This window comes from Balaenoptera borealis (assembly GCF_965194805.1).
Source record: "Balaenoptera borealis genome assembly, chromosome: 2".
Classification (NCBI taxonomy): Eukaryota; Metazoa; Chordata; class Mammalia; order Artiodactyla; family Balaenopteridae; genus Balaenoptera; species Balaenoptera borealis.
In genome coordinates this window covers 85482722-85501510 of record NC_138867.1, presented here as the reverse complement: position 1 = coordinate 85501510, position 18789 = coordinate 85482722, and positions in this window count along the sequence as shown.

Below are 18789 nucleotides of genomic sequence, written 5' to 3'. Positions count from 1 at the left end.
TTAAGCAGAGAATTTTCATATCAGTGCCTCTTCACATGCTATGAATACCTAGAATGCGTAAACAGGGTTCTGAATATACTACTAGATTATTTGATCAATCATCTGAGGCAGAATGGGGAGGATCTCACATCTGTAATTATTGGTTTGATGACTTCAGGGAGGTAGGAATATGTCTGTCTTACTTACCATCTTCCCTGAAGCTAGCACAATGTCCAACATACATTAAACATTCAATATTCATATAGTAAAAGCATAAATAAATGAATTCCCATTTATTGATCTGACCACAGATGAAAATTAAACTGCAAATTTTGAGTTTAGATTCTGAGTTGCATTAGGACTTTACAGAAAGATTTTGGAGAGAACTTAAGCATAAAGATATTATAATTATGAAGAAATTGTGGCATCTTATAGAACCTAAAGGCAAAAATGCACATCAGAGTCAGTCTCAATGGGGATTGAAGCATAAGAAGAAACCCAAGGTATCTTCTCTCTCCGCTCTACTGCTCGTTATGCCACTTCATTCTTCTTTCTCCCTGCAAGTTGACTTTAATTGATATAGAGAATGAATGTGTGAATTTTAAGTCAAAATCCCAATGACAGTCCTAGCCTAATCACCTCACCTTTGTATTCATAAAGTCTGTGGCCAGAGGATGGGGCAGAAAAGCCTTTGAAGCAATCAGAGCTAGTGTCAACATGTTAGGGTGAGGTACCCTGCATGTCACCAGTAATAGCAAGGGCCTAAACAGCAACACTTACAGAAGAACCAAACTCAAAAAAGGAACCTCCTTCTTATCTAAGATGAAATATAGGAAGGAGCCTTCCTAGTTTAAAGCCACTTGCTCCCACGCAGAGGTAAATGCTCTGCCTTCACTCTCTGAATGCCTTAAAGCTGTGTCTCTTACCTTGAATGATGGGACCCAGAATGATATCTAGGCATTTGCTGTTCAAGTTAAATGTCTATCTTTGCCATCAGAGTCTTGAGCGATTAGGGTGACCATACAATTTAGCTTCCAAATCAGGACATTTTGAGAGAAGATACTATCAATAATTATCCTGAGCAACAGATGTAAGCAGGGAATGTCTCAGGCAAAGTGAGACATGTCATCTTATGAATAATGTACAAACTGGTATTCTCTGCTTCCTCACCCACATGGAGGAATGTGATTTTAGCTGACAGCTTCAAGTCTGTATGTTCTCAGTCCAGTTCCTCTGAGAGAATAATTCCTATCTTTCGATACCAGTTCCAACAAATTGAAAGGAACCAATTACTCATGACCAAGGAGGTGGGGTCACATTATAAGAGAGCAGATTCTGGTAGCTCTGCAGTCCTAACTCTGTGTTTGTATGGAATGGAGTAGAGAGAGGAAGCATTGCATTTCCAGAAAAATGGAGACTCGAGGAAGCCAAGTGTTGGAATTTTATCCTACTTAAAAGGTTTAATGGTGTGCACGAGTCCTGGAAACCAAAGAATTCCCATCAAAACGACTATACAATGAGTTTGCCTGCCACAGTGCCATGGATGCTTGCAAAAGACATGAGATTCCTGTGTCAGAGACAAAGGACTTTATTACTCATGGCAAAAGCAGCCACCGCCCACCACTGTTAAGCTGTGGCCTATGACACTGATTCCTGCATCACCAACTGGCCATACTGCCTACAATAAGTCATTTGGCTTTTCAGATATTTAGTCTCCTCACCTTTATTTTTGTGCTGTGCAGACCCTAAAATAGGTTTTAAACTAGTTTACTTAAGTGACAGTTGAGAAATTATTGTTTTTCCTGAGCTCATAAGAGAATAGTGGAATCAATTACCCCACACTTTTAGAAGGTTACTATGTTATACAGTAAATCACTCTATAGCTTGAGATTATGAGGAAGGTATAGTTATCTGTAATTAAAATTATAAATATAGAACAAGAGACTCCTATTGGAGGACTGTTCAAATAACACTGGAATCAAACTTGACCATTTATAGAGCTCCACTACTGTGTTGATTTAGCAGCAAGCAATGAAGTGTTAGGTTGTGAATGTGAGTTTGAAACAGGAACTCTCTTGGGTGAATGCCTTTGAACCACACCAAATCCTTTATTTGGCTAAACCCCCCCCTCAGCCTTTCCAACTGATTATACATATTTGTCCTTTATGCTTCATCAGTTTCTCAACTTGTAGATTAAAATAAAATGTTTTGCTCAGTGAATCTGTTCAATTGTAGTCCCTGTAATTATGACTTTATTTTTAAATGATCCATGCTGTATTTTTTATGCTGTAAAATAAATTAGAATGTTGTTTTTGGGAATTTCAATCTATTCTTTGTGGCAACATAAGGTAATAATTTTGCTCTACTTTCAAATCAGACTTTTCATTGCAGCTTCTCTCGCTGTCCTCTGGAGTGTTAACTACATGTGAAATCTGATACTAATTAGACGAATAGTTATACATAGCCCTACTTCTTTCAATTATTATATTTACTATGAATTATTTAATTATAGATTTCCACAAAAATATACTGATGATGGTGTTTTCAGGGTTTTCTCCCCCTTATTCTCATCAGAACATCTTCCTGATCTTTTGAAAGGAATTTGTGTGTGTTTATCATCGTTTTTTTAAAAATCGTTTTTAGGAATTTCTAAGCCATGAAGTGATACAGACTTTTTAATTTTGTGACAGGGTTTTTAATTGAACAAAATGTCCCTTGAAATGCAGTAGCAAAAAAGGAGGTTGTCCTTCCACTACAGTCATGGAAAGAGAAGTATTAAAAACTGGAGGTTTTTCTTTTCTCCTACGGCATCCATTTTTCTGTTCATAACTGTGATGATTTTACTTCAGAAACAGCTTATAGCTGGTTCCAAATGCAGTTGTAGCTTAGAATTGTGTGCACATCAGTTTTAGCTAAAGAAATTTTAGGTGCTTATCCGTGCATTACTAGAGAGGTAAAATTTCCAGATTTTTACTAAGAATGTACAAACAAACCATGTCAAATCATTGCTCCATCATGTCCTGCTACAAAATCTTAATGCTTCAGAAACCAAGTAAATTAAATGTGGCCAGCTAACAAACCTGTATGGAATCTGTTTATTTTCTCAGGCACATTTGTAAAAGCAACAATAAGCCATGATCCAATTGATAAATACTCAATTTACCAGGTAAAAAATTATGACCATAACATCAATATATTTAGTCAAAAGATAAAATTAATTTTTTAAGTGTATTCAAATTTTTAGCCTCTGTGATGATTCATTTATTGTGAATGAATGATAATATTCATTCATTCATTCTCAATATTTTCCAGACCCTGAAGAATATTTGGCTGGTGGACAAAGTCTCTGCCCTAATTGAAGAGCTGACCTTCTAGTGCAGGAGTCTAGCAGTAAACTAGCAATAAAATAAATCAAGGAATTAAATAAGTATAAAAGGTGATGAGTGCAAGGAAGAAAATAACCAGCTTATTCTGAGAGAGAATAAAAATGATGATGTCAGACAGATAAGATGGGCAGGAAATGTCTCTCTATTAAACTGAGACCCAGAAGATGAGAAATAGTTGTAGTTCTTGTAATTCTGCTAGAGCAAGGAAAACAAGTGAACTATCAGAAAAGAGGTTGTTGATTAAGAGAGTTTGCTGATCACGGAGCAGAAGATCTGGGACAAAAGTGGCCAAGGAAGAGTGAGTCAGATAGGCAAATATACAGAGCCCAGTATGGAGAGGAGGTAATAACAGATAGCTGGGGGCTTGGGCTTCATATCATCACTGAGGTGAACCGGGAAGAGAGGCATAATTGAATTAATTGTAATAAATTCTTAGTTAAAAGTAAGCATTATTCCAGCATTGAGGTCTCAGATATCAATATTTTGCTAGGTGGTGTGGCATCCTAAACCAAGTGACTAGCTATTAAAGCATGACTGCTCAAATTTGTGATGACATAAATTTTTCATCATTATTTTCAACTAATTATAACAGTTTAAAAATAAAACATGATAAATTTGCATGACGTATTTTTGACACTACCTAATCCCTATACTTCTTAGTAGGCTGACATTCAGTGAGAGTAGAACTAGGTACTAATGGATTTTGACTCCCTACCACTCCTGGAACTTTTACCTCGATAAACACACTGTCATATGATGGTTTTAGGATAACAAAGTATTGTGTGCTAAATCACTTTTTCTTTACTATGCAAAGCTGGTTATTGCAAAGTTGGCTCAGTTGATTATTGCCAATGCTTATGGTTAATAACTGAGTTAGCTTTGCTCTCTTCCAAGTCCTCGTGTTGCACCACTAAAACAACCAGTTTTCACAAAAGATCGTATTTGTTGTTGTCGTTGTTAAATTACCTGCCATTACAAAAATAACTCAAAGCACAATTTCTAAAATCACAGGTAAATGTGTCATATTTAAAGGATGTTCAGTACATTCTTTTGTCATATGGTAAAATTCTTGCTTCATACTGAAGTAGAGATATAAAAAATGTATGTGACTTGCTGAAATCATAAAGAAAAACTATGGTGGAAAAGAGAAGTGAATACCCAGCCTTGACAGAAAGAATAATAAGACTCCAATTACCTTAAGAATAACCCCTATTATATGATCACTAACATGACCCAGAAAGAACTGCCTAGCCATATACAGGCAAATGTGGTAGAACAGGAGGAGAAAGTTTCAGGTTAACCAATCACTTGAAGTTTCCATTTCCTTAAAAAATAAGAGTGAAAAGAATGGGTTTTTTAATCCTCATTGTCAAGATAGAGAAACAGAAGTCTGTTAGAAGCTGAAAAATCTGGTTGTCTGGAGGTTACCTAAGAATAATGGAATTAGAAACACCAGCTCCTACAAACATAGAAGTCATAGTCTGAGAGGCAGAGAGTTACTTAGAGCAGTGGTCCCCAACCTTTTTGGCACCAGGGACAGGTTTCGTGGAAGACAATTTTTCCATGGACCTGAGAGTGGTGGGGGAAGGTTCAGGCGGTAATGCGAGCGATGGGGATTGACAGGGAGTAGCAGATGAAGCTTTGCTTGCTCACCTCCTGCTGTGCGGCCTGGGGGTTGGGGACCCCTGACTTAGAGAACCCAATGACATAGCAAGGAACTCCAGTAAAATGTAGAAAAGATTTTAAAAATGGTGACCTCCAGAGAAATACATTAGATTATCTTTTCTTCTCTCCTAAAGAATTGAAGTCAGTTCATTGACATAGAACCACAGGGTGAACCTTGGCAAACTGAGAGCACAGTCATAACATGGTGAGTTCTTCATGTGTCTAAACGACACGTATCCCGAAGGGCATTATGACTTGGCCACCAGAAGCAATGGCTATATTACTTCATATGACAAGGTATCCAAATGTTTTCCCCCAAATCCAAAGGCCACTGACCTTTGAGAGCTTTTCATAATGACACCAAGAAGTGAGAGCAAGAAAACACGCTGAATTTGGTGTAGAATAGACTCTCCTGGCCCCAAATGACAAGCTCATTTTGCTTGCATAAGACATGACTGACAGGAAATGTTACACGTTCAGGCAGCAGAGCTGAAAAATGTGATAAGTAGTAAATGTGTAGTTCTAGAGAACACTGACCTTCTGGTCCATGAAGGAAAAGCAAAAGATTGTGAATTACTATTTTGGTTAGGAAGAAAGAGCAAATCCAGGCTGACTGCATCAAGGATGCAGTCTCTCCATTTCACTACAAGAGTAATAGGAAAGCAGTACTTTCCATGTTACAGTTTCCGTGTCAAAATCCAATCCAACTAAGGATGTCTTCAAACGAAATAAGGTCCCCAGGGTGGTTGGTACTAAGAAGTCTAGACTAAACCCTATCAGTCACAAAGTTATCTTCAACTAGAACTTTTCAGCCATACATGGTTAAAGAGGCTAAAGATACTTAGGTCAGAAGGCATAATGGTGCCACCAGCTTCCTGCTACATGTTCATATCACTGAAAGAAGTGATGTTAACAGATTAATTCCCCTTCATGTGTCTCTGAGTTACAGTGATACAAAACAATGAGTACCAAAAGACATGAGGGGGGCGGAGTCAAGATGGCAGCATGGGAAGTCACAGAGTTTGCATCTCCCCACAACTAGGGTGCCTGCTGGACGCTGGTGGGGGACCAATGCCCAAGGAGATGGGAGGAACCCCCGAGTGACCGGGTAGGATGTGGGGGAATGAGCGGGGAGGAGAAGTGGAGGCCAGAGAGGAACAGTGCCCCTGAGGGCTAGCTGGGAGGGGGGAGGGGTTCCCATACCTGGAGGGACCCTCGGGGGCTCAGAGGAACAGGGGGGAGTGGGTCTAGTGTTTCCCCTGCCCAGTCAGGCCCAGGAAGACTGAGGGGCTCCTGGGCTGGGTCCTCTGCCCTCTGAGGCCTCCTCCGAGCTGCACTGGTCCTAGGGGTATAAGAGAGAGGGGGGTGGGGGAGAAGAGGAGAGGCAGGCGGGAGGGGCACTCTGGGATCAGAGGATCAGGGGAGGCATGGAGGGCGATTCTCTAATCCACTCAGCCCTGGGAGCCTGTTGGGCTTCTGGGTCTGGTCCCCTGCCTTCTGGGGCCCCCTCCAGCCACGTGGCTCCTAGGGGCATAGGAGGGAGGGAGGTGGGGGAAGAAGAAGAGAGGCCAACGGAGAGGGGCCCTCCAGGATCAGAGGATGGGGGGAACATGCCTAGCGTTTCTCCCGCTCACTTGGGCCCAGTGAGCCTGTCGGGGCTCTGGACCTGGTCCTCCGACCTCCAAGGCCAGAGGCACTCCTGGGGCCCTCCTCCCTTGAGCCTAAGCCCCGCCCCCCACAGCCAAGTCCTTTTCTGTTGTTGTTTTTTTTCTTCCTCCTCTTTTTTTTACTACTGTGGTCTGTTTTACCTTCTGGTTGTTGTTTCATCAATATATATTCTACAATCTGTTAGTTTTCTAATCTTATTTTATTTTTTATGCTTTGTATTGTTCTGCTCCTTTTTTCTTTCTTCCTTTTTTTTTTTTTTTTTTGTTGCCGCCCTGTGCGGGTTGTAGTATCTTGATTCACAAGCCAGGGGTTGGGCCAGAGCTCCTGTGGTGGGAGCTCTGAGTCTGAAACACTGGACTAACAGAGAAACTCAGTCCCCAAGGAATATTCTTCGGAGTGAGATCTCCCAGAGGTCCTCATCTTGGCACCAAGACCCAGATCTACCCAACAGCCTACAAACTCCAGTGCTGGAAGCCTCAGGCCAAACAACCAGTAAGACAGGAACACAATCCCACCCATCAAAAAAAAAAAAAAAATGAAATGACAAAAAATATGTCACAGATGAAGGAGCAAGGTAAAAATCTACAAGACCAAATAAATGAAGAGGAAATAGGCAACCTACCTGAAAAAGAATGCAGAGTAATGATAGTAAAGATGATTCAGAATCTTGGAAATAGAATGGAGGCACAGATTGAGAAAATACAAGAAATGTTTAACAAATATCTAGAAGAACTAAAGAACAAACAAACAGAGAGGAACAACACAATAACTGAAATGAAAAATACACTAGAATGATTCAATAACAGAATAACTGAGGCAGAAGAACGAATAAGTGAGCTGGAAGACAGAATGGTGGAAATAACTGATGAGGGGCAGAATAAAGATGAAAGAATGAAAAGAATTGAAGACAATCTCAGAGACCTCTGGGACAACACTAAATGCACCAACATTCAAATTATAGGGGTCCCAGAAGAAGAAGAGAAAAAGAAAGTGTTTGAGAAAATATTCAAAGAGATTATAGTGGAAAACTTCCCTAACATGGGAAAGGAAATAGTCAATCAAGTCCAGGAAATGCAGAGAGTCCCACACAGGATAAACCCTAGGAGAAACACACCAAGACACATATTAATCAAACTAACAAAAATTAAACTCAAAGAAAAAATATTAAAAGCAGCAAGGGAAAAGCAAAAAATAACATACAAAGAAATCCCCATAAGGTTATCAGCTGATTTTTCAGCAGAAACTCTGCAGGCCTGATTTTTCAGCAGAAACTCTGTGAAGGGAGTGCAGGATATACTTAAAGTGATGAAAGAGAAAAACCTACAACCAAGATTACTCTACCAGCAAGAATCTCATTCAGATTCAGTGGAGAAATCAAAAGCTTTACAAACAAGCCAAAGCTAAGAGAATTCAGCACCACCAAACCAGTTTTACAACAAATGCTAAAGGAACTTCCCTAGACGGGAAACACAAGAGGAGGAAAAGACCTACAATAACAAACCCAAAACAATTAAGAAAATGGTAAAAGAAACATACATATTGATAATTACCTTAAATGTAAATGGATTAAATGCTCCAACCAAAAGACACAGACTGGCTGAATGGACACAAAAATAAGACCCATATATATGCTGTCTACAAGAGACCCACTTCAGGCCTAGGGACACATACAGACTGAAAGTGAGGGGATGGAAAAAGATATTCCATGTACATGGAAGTCAAAATAAAGCTGGAGTAGCAACACTTGTATCAGATAAAATAGACCTTAAAATAAAGACTGTTACAAGAAATAAGGAAGGACACTACATAATGAACAAGGGCTCAATCCAAGAAGAAGATATAACAATTTTAAATATTTATGCACCCAACATAGGAGCACCTCAATACATAAGGCAAATGCTAGCAACCATAAAAAGGGAAATTGACAGTAACACAATAATAGTAGGTGACTTTAACACCCCACTTACACCAATGGACAGATCATCTAAACAGAAAATAAATAAGGAAACACAAGCTTTAAATGACACAATAAACCAGATAGAATCAATTGATATTTATAGGACATTCTACCTGAAAGTGGCAGAATACACTTTCTTTTCAAGTGCACATGGAATATTCTCCAGTATAGATCACATCTTGGGTCACAAATAAAGCCTCAGAAAATTTAAGAAAACTGAAATCATATCAAGCACATTTTCTGACCACAACACTATGAGATTGGAAATCAATTACAGGAAAAAAACTGTAAAAAACACACATACATGGAGGCTAAACAGTGTGCTACTAAATAACCAAGAGATCACTGAAGAAATCAAAGAAGAAATTAAAAAATACATAGAAACAAATGACAATGAAAACACGATGACCCAAAACCCATGGGATGCACCAAAAGCAGTTCTATGAAGGAAGTTTATAGCAATTCAATCTCACCTCAAGAAACAAGAAAAATCTCGAATAAACAATATAACCTTACACCTAAAGCAACTAGAGAAATAAGAACAAAGAAAACCCAAAGTCAGTAGAAGGAAAGAAATCATAAAGATCAGAGCAGAAATAAGTGAAATAGAAATGAAGAAAACAATAGCAAAGATCAATAAAACTAACAGCTGGTTCTTTGAGAAGATAAACAAAATTAATAAACCTTTAGCCAGACTCATCAAGAAGAAAAAGGGAGAGGATGCAAAGCAATAAAATTAGAAATGAAAAAGAAGAAACCACAACTGACACCACAGAAATACAAAGGATTATAAGAGACTGCTACAAACAACTATATGCCAAAAAAATGGACAACCACAAAGAAATGGACAAACTCTGGGAAAGATACAATTTTCCTGAACCAGGAAGAATTAGAAAATATAAACAGACCTATCACAAGTAATGAAATTGAAACTGTAATAAAAATCTTCCAACAAACAAAAGTCCAGGACCAGATGGCTTCACAGGTGAATTCTATCAAACATTTAGACAAGAGCTAAAACCTATCCTTCTCAAACTCTTCCCAAAAATTGCAGAGCGAGGAACACTCCCAACTTCATTCTATGAAGCCACCACCACCCTGATACCAAAACCAGACAAAGATATCAAAAAAAAAAATTATAGGCCAATATCACTGAAGAACATAGATGCAAAAATCCTGAACAAAATACTAGCAAACAGAATCCAACAACATATTAAAAGGATCATACACCATGATCTAGTGGGATTTATCCCAGGAATGCAAGGATTCTTCAATATATGCAAATCAATCAATATGATACACCATATTAACAAATTACAGAATAAAAACCATATAATCATCTCAATAGATGCAGAAAAAGCTTCTGACAAAATCCAACACACATTTATGATAAAAACGCTCCAGAAAATGGGCATAGAGGGAACCTACCTCAACATAATAAAGGCCATATATGACAAACCCGCAGAAAACATCATACTCAATGGTGAAAAACTGAAAGCATTTCCACAAAGATCAGGAACAAGACAAGGATGTCCACTCTCGCCACTCTTATTCGAAATAGTTTTGGAAGTCCTAGCCATGGCAATCAGAGAAGAAAAAGAAATAAAAGGAATACAAATTGGAAAAGAAGAAGAAAACTGTCACTGTTTACAGATGACATGATACTACACATAGAAAATCCTAAAGATGCCACTAGAAAACCACTAGAACTCATCAATGAATTTGCTAAGGTTGCAGGATACAAAATTACTGCACAGAAATCTCTGGCATTCCTATACACTAACAACAAAATATCATAAATAGATATTAAGGAAACAATCCCATTTATCATCGTAATAAAAGGAATAAAATACCCAGGAATAAACCTACCTAAGGAGGCGAAAGACTTGTACTCAGAAAACTATAAAACACTGATGAAAGAAATCAAAGATGACATAAACAGATGGAGAAATATACCATGTTCTTGGATTGGAAGAATCAATATTGTGAAAATGATTACAATCTACAGATTCAATTCAATCCCTATCAAACTACCAATGGCATTCTTCACAGAATTAGAACAAAAAATTTTACAATTTGTATGGAAATACAAAATACTCTGAATAACCAAAACAATCTTAAGAAAGAAAAACAGAGCTGGGGGAATCAGGCTTCCTGACTTCAAACTATACTACAAAGCTATAGTGATCAAGACAGTATGGTACTGGCACAAAATCAGAAATATAGATCAATGGTACAGGACAGAAAGCCCAGAGATAAACCCACGCACCTATGGTCAACTAATCTATGACAAAGGAGGCAAGAATATACAATGGCAACAAGACAGAATCTTCAATAACTGTTGCTGGGAAAATTGGACAGCTACATGTAAAAGAATGAAATTAGAACACTACATAACATCATACACAAAAATAAACTCCAAATAGATTAAAGACCTAAATGTAAGACCAGATACTATAAAACTCTTAGAGGAAAACATAGGAAAAACACTCTTTGACATAAACCACAGCAAGATCTTTTTTGACCCACCTCCTAGAGTAATGGAAATAAAAACAAAAATAAACAAATGGGACCTAATTAAACTTAAAAGCTTTTGCACAGCAACGGAAACCATAAACATGACGAAAAGACAACCCTCAGAATGGGAGAAAATATTTGTAATTGAAGCAATGGACAAAGGATTAATCTCCAAAACATACAAAGAGCTCATGGAGCTCAATATAAAAAAAATCAACCCAACTAAAAAATGGGCAGAAGACCTAATTAGACATTTCACCAAAGAAGACATACAGACGGCCAAGAGACACATGAAAAGATACTCAACAGCACTAATTATTAGAGAAATGCAAATCAAAACTACAATGAGGTATCACCTCACACCAGTCAGAATGGCCATCATTAAAAAATCTACAAATGAAAAATGCTGGAGAGGGTGTGTGGAGAAAAGAGAACCCTTTTGCACTGTTGGTGGGAATGTAAATTGATACAGCCACTATGGAGAACAGTGGAGGTTCCTCCACTATGCAGGTTCCTTAAAAAACTAAAAATAGAACTACCATATGACCCAGCAATCCCACTACTGCGCATATACCCTGAGAAAACCATAATTCAAAAGAACACATGTACCCCAGTGTTCATTGCGGCACTATTTACAATCGCCGGGACATGGAAACAACCTAAATGTCCAATGATAGATGAATGGATAAAGAAGATGTGGCACATATATACAATGGAATATTACTCAGCCATAAAAAGGAATGAAATTGGGTCATTTGTAGACGTGTGGATGGACTTAGAGTCTGTCATACAGAGTGAAGTAAGCCAGAAAGAGAAAAACAAATATCGTATATTAACGCATATATGTGGAATCTAGAAAAATAGTACAGATGAACCTATTTGTAGGGCAACAATAGAGATGTAAATGTAGAGAACGGACATGTGGACACAGGGGGGGAAGGGAAGGGTGGGACGAATTGGGAGATTAGGTTTGCGATAAATACACTACAATGTGTAAAATAGATAGCTAGTGGGAACCTGCTGTATTGCACAGGGAGCTCAGCTTAGTGCTCTGTGACAACCTAGATGGGTGGGATGGGGGGAGTTGGAGGGAGGTCCAAGAGGGAGGGGATATAGGAATACATAAAGTTGATTCACTTCATTGTACAGCAGAAACTAACAACATTTTAAAGCAATTTTATTCCAGTCAAAAAAAAAAGACATAAGACCATCACATTGTGAACCAAAGCAAGCAGTTCTCTCTCTAGTCGTAATAGCATTATCCAGTAGGTAGCCTCAGCTACAAGTGGCTATTGAATACTTGAAATGTGGCTGGTGATGTGTTGTTAGTACAAAATATGAACTAGATTTAGAAGACCTAGTACCAAAAAATGTAAAATAGTTTATTAATAATCTTTACATTTACTACATGTCAAAATTATAGTCTATTAGAGATATTGGGTTAAATAAAATATATTATTAAAATGATTTTACCTGTTTCTTTTTAATTTTAATGTAGCTACTAGAAAATTTTAAATTGTCTATGTGTCTCACAATATATTTCTATTAGACAGTGCTGAGTTACAGTTGCCATCTGGTCCTGATTAAAAAAACAAAACAAAACAAAACAAAACAAAAAACAGCAGTGGAGACAGGAGTTTCCTCTTCCAGGAAGTCTTGGCTGGAAACTAAGCCCTACCACACAGTCTTTGTATCACTAAGAAGCTGATAAGAAAGGCTGTACTTTTCCAAGGTGACTAAGAATCTAGGAAATCTGTGATTCTACAAAAATTAAGCCAGAGAGCTATGCAATAAACTGTTGGAAACTGTAAGGGCCTTTAAAAGAACAAGAGAAAAGGGGCTCAAAGAATCATGGGAATAGACCTCACTCAGACAGATGTACTAAAGATAATCAACCTCACTCAGACAGATGTACTAAAGATAATCAATGTGAGAATTGTGTGAATTCAGATGTAGAAATTAAAGTGGGACATACTCCAGAATGTATATGTAATCTTGCTGTAGGCATACTTCCAAATAAACCAATCCCAACAGTGAGGCTTTTGTTGTGACATACTGAGAATTTGCTTGTTCTACATCTAACCTGATGCCCTTCTTGTATTCCCTCCTATGCTACAAAGCTAGAAAGCGAAGAGTACATATCCTAGACTCCATAACAGCCTGGCTTCTAGACGTGAGTTTGGTTATATCAATCAGATTCAAAACACAAGACTTGAGTTTGGAACTGAGTACATGGTAAAGAGCAGAGCAGGAGCATTGATGTTGCAAGCTTGATTCTCAAACTGATAGCTGGAAGGGTAAAGCTTCAGTTGGATAGGCAGCTCTCTGATGGTGGCCAGGAGCAGCTCCTTGGCAGCCCAGTTTTTCCATGAAGATTTGGGAGTTATTCCTAGAAGCTCAGTCTAATATCTGTCTCTTCAGCTATAAAATGTACACAAAAAGGGTACCTATCTTATAGGCTTTTTGTGAGGAGTAATGAACAAATGCATAAAAAGGATTAGCACAATGATTGGCACCTAGAAAGCAATTAATAACTATTAGCTATTATTAGAATTTTAACGTTAGCTATTAGGATTTTTTTTCTGTTCAGTAGGGAATCAGAAATGTCAGTATCCATTAAAACTGCAATAGGGATAATTAATTTTTTAATTCGGAGACCCGTTAGTTTTCACCATTACTTTTGTAGTTTACCTATGGCTGTTGATCATCTATAAATATTACCACTGAAACAACAACAGCGTAATATGCAATTTCAAGGTTTTAGTTTGATTTTTTTCTCCCCTGGATAAGAAGCATAGAACCACAAATTCACTGTCATTTTCTTGCTTATTTTTCTTTTTTTTTAAACTTTTAATTTTATATTGGAGTATAGTTGATTAACAATGTGTTTGTTTCAGGTGTACAGCAAAGTGATTCAGTTATATATATACATGCATCTATTCTTTTCAAATTCTTTTCCCATTTAGGTTGTTATATAATATTGAGCAGAGTTCCCTGTGCTATACAGTAGGTCCTTGTTGGTTATCCGTGACGAGGGGAAAGGATAGTTAGGGAGTTTGGGATTGAGATGTACACACTGCTATTAGGATTTGAATTCAGGGCTGAACATGGAGGAGGTTTGCATAGCAAGTGAGATTTTGGCCAGAGGTAAAACTGATTAAGCTTTCTTCCCATGAAGAACCAAGATAAGTTCCTTAATCTGGAGGTGAAGAGAAGTTGGAGAAGTAACTCTCTTAAGCAGGTAAGAATAAGAGATCTGAACGACAAGAACTTGCCACGCAGCAATATTCCAGGAAGTGAATTACCTGGGACTGTTCAGGAAAATATGTACAGACAGAGGGGCCATAAATAGAAACCTCTCATTCAAAATTATAACAAAAAATTATTTAATGCTTAGTTCTCATACTAATGGAGAACGTTAAATGAAGTTTGGATTATTTTCTAAGACTCTATTGCTGACTTCATTTCCAGAGGGCACCATTAATTCATTCTTTAAATGTATATTGGGCCTCCCATGTGCCAGGCACTGGGAATAAAATGTCAGAAAGCAAGTCCATGGCCGGTAGTTGAAATGGTGAGGGTTGATAGGAGCCAAAATGAGAAATGAATGGAGTTTGAATGGAAATTAATCAATCTTGGGAGATAGTTCTCAGGCTGGGTAGGAGTCAATGGCATAATATTCCCCATAAATGTTTTTTTCCTTCACTTTGCACTCTACATCAGCCTTCTTCCATATCCCCTTTGCCCAAGATAGGATCAACAACGAATATAGAAGCAATGCTATGAGCTGCTTGGCCAAAAACAGGGGAGCAACTTTAATGTTTTTAAACAATCTCAAATATACAAAGAAGTTATGAGTATTGTGCAAAGAGATTTATTCTTGAATCACCTGAGAATAAGTCGCTGACATGATATACCATCACACTCACGCAGCTGATGTGCATTTCCTACAAACAGGACATTCTGCTCTGCAACCACAACACAATCATGAAAAAAAGTTAACACTGATATATTACCACCAGCTAGTCCTCAGACCTTACTGGAGTTTCACTGATTGTTACTATAATGTCCTTTATAGAATCCACTTCAGAGTCGTGCATTGCATCTAGTTGTCACATCTCTTTAGTCTCCTCCCATCTGGAACAGTTCCCTGACTTCCATGAAGCAGGCATTTTTGAGGTTTATAGGTCATTTATTTTGTAGCATTATCCTCAATTTTGGTTACTCCGATATTTTCTCATGATCAGATTAAAAATAACACAGATGAGAAGCTATATTCTTCTCATTTCATCCTATCAAGTGGCAAGCAATCTATTCCCACCATCGCTACTACTTTCACTTTGATCACTTGATTAAGGTGGTTCTGCCAGGTTTCTCCACTGAAACCTTATTCTTTAACACCCTGTACTTAATAAGTAGTTGTGGAGATGCATTTTTAAACTATGTAAATATCCCTTCCCTCATCAGATTTTTAATGTATTCACTTATCTATTTATATCAGTATGGATTCATGGTGTCTGATTTTATTCAATAGGTTATAATCCATTATTCTCATGACTTTTTTTGATGTTTGAATTGCCTCAGATTTGGTCAGTGGGAGTTCCTTCAAACTGGCTCAGTGTCAGGTTGATATTGTCCACATCATTCTTAGATCACTTTCTTACTTTCTAGCACAAAAAGATGTTCCAGATTTATACTGTACTTTCCCTGCCTCAGCCTGGAATTAGCCATTTCTCCAGGAGACCCTGATTCCTTTTGGTTGAAAGTAAGAGTACTGTCAGCTGTCACCCACTTCAGGGAGTGCCTTAGCTACAGATAGCCACCTTGCCCAAAATCACACTCTTCCCTGGGAAGCCAAGTGAGGCAGGTATGAAAGTCTGGAAAACCCAAACTGCAACTGCAACCCAGATCTAGTCACTAGCTGTATTCACTGACATTGGGATGCTGCTTTCCCCAGGCCCTCTCAGTGGGCAGAGGTATTGTGTGTGTGTGAACATGAACACATTTACAAGAGTATTTATTTATTCATATATCTGTGGTGGGCTTAGCTATGGCCCCCCAAAAGATATCTACATCCTAATCCTGGAAGCTGTGAATGTTTCCTTCTACAGTTGGGGGGGAATAAAAGAAGAAGGAGAGCCTTTGTAGATATAATTAAATTAAAAATCTTGAGATGAGGAAGTTATCCTGGATAACTGCAGCTCAATGCAATCGAATGGGTCCTTATAAGAGAACAGCAGGAGCATCAGAATCAAAGAGATACGATGATGGAAGCAAAGGCCAGGGTGATACAGGGCCACAAGGTCACAAGCCAAGGAATGCTGGCAGCTTGTAGAAGCTAGAAAAAGCAAGAAAATGGGCTCTCCCCTATAGCTTCCAGAAGGAATATAGCCCTGCCAAAACCTTGATTTCAGCCCAGTAAAACTGATTCTGCATTTCTAGCCTCCAGAACTGTGAGAAAATAAATTTCTGTTGTAAGCAACCATGTTTTTGGCAATTTGTTATAGTAGCCATAGGAAATTAATCCAAAATCTATCACCACATGGAAGCCTTCCTCACCCAGCTCAGACCCTGATACCCCATATTAGGCCACCACCCTCCTCACCATGCTGGGCTCCATCCTGTGGCAAAAAGCCTACTGAGAGAATGACCTTCTCACCCTGCTCAAACTCGGAGACCTCATTCATGCTGGGCCACACTCTGTACGGATGCTCTCCATATCCTACCAAGGTTCCAACTCTGCAGGTCCCACACCAGGCTGCCTTTCTGTGCATATGTCCTCCTCCCTTTTTTACACCCTTATAAGCATTCCAATCTGCCCCTCCATGGGTACTGTTTGCAACGAAGTAAGCATCTTCTCTCTTCCCATAATAGGAGGCCAGACATTTGTTCTCTGAGAAATTAAACCAGAGAGTCTCCAGACTGGAGAATACCAGGCACCTGGGGGATTAAAGGAGTTTCTTCTGCCTTTCTCCAAGAAGGCTGTCAATCAACCCTGCACTCAACCAGAGAGGAGATTAAGGGAATCTTCTCTGGAGAAAGTGAGTAGCCTTAAAGAGGATACCTATAGATACTGGTATTTGGAGGCACTCTCCCAACAAACAGGCTATTCCACTGTCTATAAGTCAACAAGTTCCACTCAGGCACACAGGTTCTGATAAGGGTCTTCATACATAACACTTGATTTACTGGACAGCAAAGTATCACCTGATTATTCAGGGAAACCCAAAATGAAAGGTCTTTTAAAAAATCAAGAAGACAAAAGAACTCAGAAAAAAATAGTGCAGGGAATAGCAGAACAAATTTTAAAAGACATATTCTCAGAAAGATAAAAGAAAAATAGAATTATATAGAAGACAAATAGACAGCAAGAAAGAGCTCTTAGAAATTAAAATAAAGTTGATTAAATTTTTAAACTCAGGAAAAAATGGTAACTATGCAAAATTACAGATGTGTTAATTGACCTGATTGTGGTAATCATTTCACAAAGTAAAGATATATCAAATCAACATGTACATTTTAAGTATATATAATTTTGTCAATTATACCTCAATAAAGCTGGAGAAAACATTTTAAATAAATAAAAATTCAGTAGAAGAGTTGAACTTTAAAATTGAGGCTTTCTTCCACAAAGTAGAACAGAAAGACAAAGGAAATATAAAATTAGAAAGAAAAAGTGAGGAAAGACCCACCTCCTAGAGTAATGGAAATAAAAACAAAAATAAACAGATGGGACCTAATGAAACTTAAAACCTTTTGCACAGCAAAGGAAGCTATAAACAAGACGAAAAGACAACCCTCAGAATGGGAGAAAATATTTACAAACGAATCCAAGGACAAAGGATTAATCTCCAAAATATATAAATAGCTCATGCAGCTCAATATTAAAAAACAAACAACCCAATCAAAAAATGGCAGAAGATCTAAATAGATATCTCTCCAAAGAAGATATACAGATGGCCAAGAGGCACATGAAAAGCTACTCAACATCATTAATTATTAGAGAAACGCAAGTCAAAACTACCATGAGGTATCACCTCACACCAGTTAGAATGGGCATCATCAGAAAATCTACAAACAATAAATGCTGGAGAGGGTGCAGAGAAAAGGGAACCCTCTTACACTGTTGGTGGGAATGTAAATTGATACAGCCACTATGGAGGACAGTATGGAGGTTCCTTAAAAAACTAAAAATAGAACTACCATATGACCCAGCAATCCCACTACTGGGCGTATACCCTGAGAAAACCATAATTCAAAAAGACACATGCACCCCAATGTTCATTGCAGCACTTTACATTGCAGCTATTTACAATAGCCAGGTCATGGAAGCAACCTAAATGCCCATCGACAGACGAATGGATAAAGAAGATGTGGTACATATATACAATGGAATATTACTCAGCCATAAAAAGGAACGAATATTGCTCTATTCAGCAGAATATCTGTTCAGCTTTTACAGCAAAGGAGGGACTCAAGGTCACCAGAGCAAAACCCACCTGAGGCTGATGTACTCAGCAAGAAGCACTGAAGCACCAAAGATAATTTTCTCACTAGAACCTGTTAGTTCTTCCCCTTTCTTTGGAGTATGTCTCTACTCATCCCAAACTCCCCCAT